This window comes from Mus caroli, chromosome 10 (genome assembly GCF_900094665.2).
Source record: "Mus caroli chromosome 10, CAROLI_EIJ_v1.1, whole genome shotgun sequence".
Taxonomy (NCBI): domain Eukaryota; kingdom Metazoa; phylum Chordata; class Mammalia; order Rodentia; family Muridae; genus Mus; species Mus caroli.
Window position 1 is genome coordinate 71,501,484 of NC_034579.1, and position 3,985 is coordinate 71,505,468.

The following is a 3,985-nucleotide window of genomic DNA, read 5'->3' on the forward strand; positions in this document are numbered from 1 at the left end:
GCTGTAGACTTATAGCTGCAGCTTGCCAGGGTGGGGAGACAGGACCCTCCCGTGGACAAGTCACAGAAGCAGCCTGGAACATTGCTTGTTGGGACTCGGCAGGATTCAGCTTCTCCTGGGCAGAGATATGGGGTTCCCACACTGCTTCTTGTCAGGGACTGATCGGGATTGCTTGTATTTTCCAGTGGGGGTGGGGTGGGGACTGTCACCCCTTGCCTTTAGTCATGAACGCTCCAGGGCTGGCATGGGGTCAAGGGACACAAGTCTATCTTAAAGTTGGCCCCTCTTTTAAAAACCCAAATACTATCAAACGTCACATTCCTGAAGCTAAAAATAAGCACAAAACCCGACATTTCCTAAGACTTGAAGGTCCCAGCCAAGAAGGCTGTGGCTAAAAGTCCCTCCGTGTCAGACGGCCATGCAGGAAGAGGTGGTGGCTGCAAGGCTCTTGTAGACTGCCTTAGCATCTCCATGGACCAGTGATGTTCCCCAGACACAGGAAACACTGGCTTGGGCTCGAACCAAAACATCCAGTATCCCCCATGCCTTGAGATGTCTGATTTTGCAAACCTCTCATGGCCTGAAAACAACAGGAGCTTCCATTCCTCTGGCAAAGCCAAACAACCGAGACATTGAGAAACCTAAGGTCTCTGTGCTGCTCCTTGGTGGCTCAGCCTACAGTGATGTGCCCTGGCCTTCATGAGGGCCAGGTGCGGGAACGGAAGGGGGTGCTTTGGCATGCCCTCTTGGGTTGGGGGTAACAGAGGCCTACTTCTTCATCTTGGGGTGGGATGTTTCTCTCTGAGCATGGCTGGTTAGAGCCTGGGGTTGGGAGAAATGAGCTTTCAGCCCCAACAGCACTCTGGCTTCAGGATGCTGGGACTATTGCCCTGCCCTGCCCATGTCTGATACCTGGGGGCCTTCAATGTTCCTCCAGCTGCTTCCTCTGCCTATGGGGTCCCAGAGGGACAATTGGAGGAAGAGGGGTGCCCCATGGAGCTACCCTAAAGCTGAGGAACAGCTTTACAGACAAAGCACTTCTGCGATCTTGCCCATTGTCTTCCCATTCCCCCACCAGGTGTAGGACACTCCAAAGTGGAACAAACACATAGTGAATGATCCCAGTACTGTCCCTGGGACACACAGGGAGGGACCAGCCTTGTCAACATAGGGCAGGCAACATGGTCTTCAGACACTCTCTGCCCTGAGGACAGACGGGGCCTATGTGGGGAAGGACTGGCTTGCAGACAGAGGGACAGCAAGGCAGGTGCTCGGAAAGGTAGCATCCTGCTGCCAATGTGAGACACACAGTCACTGCTCCTGGACTGTCCCTCTGTGGCCCAAGTGACCCCATTTCCAAGTCCTCCGTCTGTCCCCTCAGGCAGGCATCTTCTCCACTCAGCAGGGAAAGGACAGCACTGTCTGATGCTCCTGCCTGGCTCCCGGGCTCCCGCCACAGAGGAGAGTGCGTCCTTGGAGCGGCTGCCTGCTATAAATACACATCTGAGTCAGAAAATCAAAGGCCTCCAGCCAGGCAGCCAGTCTGCCCAGCAGCTCCACAGAGTGGGGTCCAAGCCCTCCCTGGCCAGCCCAGAGCGGCCTACTTTCCCAGCTAGGCACACTTAACAAAGGCAGGTTGGATGGACAAGAAGGAGATCAATGCCCCAAAAGTTGCTGTCACCTCATTGGAAGACTTTTAGGGTGGACACCCCCCTCTCCTCCATTGGCTGAGAAGGGTTGGTTCCAGGGACCCTACTGACTAGGAACAGTCTCTTTTCATCCTCCAGGTCTAACAGAGGTCCCGATGTCTGCCCTCTAACTTCTGAGGTGACCACTCAATAGACTTTCGGGGCTTTAAGAGGCAGGAGAAGATTTCCTAGACTTCTGTCAAATTTTCTTGAGGTCTGGGGACAACCGGCAGAGATCATAGACCAAGGCCTCACAAGAGGCTGATTCTTGCCCACTACTGTCCCTGACTTGGGTCCCTGTGGGGTTGGCTGTTGCCTGCTGAGGCTGTCCCTTTGATCTCTGGTGACAGGCACTGTCCTAGGCTTTTTCTTTAAACTAGCTTCCTCCCCATGGGTCGGGGGAGACAGCTTCGGGAACTAGATCACATGGGTATCAGAATAAGGCTACAGTGGACCACAGTTGGACCTTACTCAGTGTCTTGGGTAGGGTTTCAATTTCTGAGAAGAGACACCATGACCAAGGCAACTCTTGTAAAGGATAACATTTCACTGGGGCTGGCTTGCAGTATCAGAGGTTCAGTCCATTATCATCATGGCAGGAAGCTTGGCAGCACCCAGGCAGACATGGTGCTGGAGAAGGAGACAAGATTTCTACATATTGATCTGAAGGCAGAAGACTCAGCATCCTCAGGGAGCTAGGAGGAGGGTCTCAAAGCCTACTCCCACAATGACACGCTTCCTCTAACAAGGCCACACACACCTCCTGAGAGTGCCACTCTCTGAACAAAGCATATTGAAACCACTACACTCAGTGACTTGGGTTTGGTTCATAGGTTGGCTCTGAGAACATAACCTTGGAAAGTCAAGGAAAGGAGCACGGGGGTAGAAGAGATCCCTGTGACATGGGACATGCTTTGTAACTGGGAAGTCATTCCTGAATACTATGAGCTCCTAGACCCTGACATTTGTACCCTGTCTATGACATCACGTGTTTGTGTGGCTGCATGTTCAGTGATGACATTTCCAGTGGAGCCCTTTGGGTCTGACACTGCCTAGTTTGGAGACAAGACCACGGAGCAGCCTTGCCAAGGTGGCAGTGCCAAGGGAGGCTGGTGGGGCCAGGGGACAAGTAGGCAGACAGTGAGCTGAGCTCGCCAGCATGTGTCTGTGAAAACAGGGTCCTGTTATGGTAAGCTGATACAGGGTTCTGTGGGCCTTGCAAGGGCAACAATTTGCTTCAGTCTGGAAAATGCAGAGTTCACCCTTGTGAGCCTGCTGCAGGATGAGAGCCAGGATGAGCCATTATGGTGTGGACATCACTGAAGATCCCTTTGTCCTTTGTCCTTTGTCCTCAGTACCCCTTGTTCTATTAGCTCCAACTCTTGAGCTCCCAAGTGCCTCATTTAGCCCCACACGAAGCTCACTGGAGGGGAGGAGCCATGGCGGGCTCTCAGGAGAGGAGTGTGGGCTGAAGATGTGCGTTGATGAGAACCAGAGAGCCCCGTCAGGCCTCTAAGGTACCACCTGTCCCTATCTTGCCAACCTGCCCTCCCCCATCACCTCCTGAGCTCCCTATGCAGGGCATGGCCTGATGTCCCCAAGAGATGGGCTCATATCCTGACTCTGGAAATATTTCATGAGGAAATAGGTGTTCAGGATTCTTGGGGTCAGGATATCCTAAATCCAGCTACAGGTCCTAAGGATCTAAAGGAAAAAATGAAGGCCAGGCCAGGCAGAAGTGGGAATTGCCACTGCTGAGGGCAGCTGACCTTAGGATCTGAAGAACACATCAATTACTCGTGTGCACAACCGACCGTCTGTCCCAGGTGTGTCCATTCTGGCTTGGAGCACTCAGTGTCAACAGATGAGATGGGCCGTGCTCTGGAACACCCACAGAGAGGGCATGCTCCTGGGTGTATAAGCAGACCAGGATCAGGACTCAGAGATGGGGATGTAGCTACAGGCTCTCAGGAACTTTGCCTGGCACAGGGGTGTGTGTGTGTGTGTGTGTGTGTGTGTGTGTGTGTGTGTGTGTGTGTGTGAAAGAGAGAGAGGACACACACACACATGAACATGTATGTGCACACACATGTATATGCACACATGCACATATACACATACACACAGATGAGCACTCATGCACACACATGTACACATGCATGCGCACACCCATGTGTGCTCATGTGCAGCCCAGAGGCCTGCATCTGGTGTCTGATTTCCTCCACTGCTCTCCACTTTATTTTATTTTATTTTATTTATTTATTTATTTATTTATTTATTTATTTATTTATTTATTT

General features: G+C 52.2%; 1 long non-coding RNA gene across 1 annotated transcript in view; it reads left to right on the forward strand.

Moving 5' to 3' along the window:
• The first annotated feature begins 2,750 nt into the window (after window positions 1–2,750).
• The window catches only part of LOC110304090, an 8,653-nt gene continuing 7,418 nt past the window's right edge, over window positions 2,751–3,985 (forward strand). The window contains exons 1-2 of the long non-coding RNA XR_002379011.1: window positions 2,751–2,877; window positions 3,044–3,205. This is a non-coding gene — a long non-coding RNA (uncharacterized LOC110304090). The remainder of the gene's footprint in view (window positions 2,878–3,043; window positions 3,206–3,985) is intronic.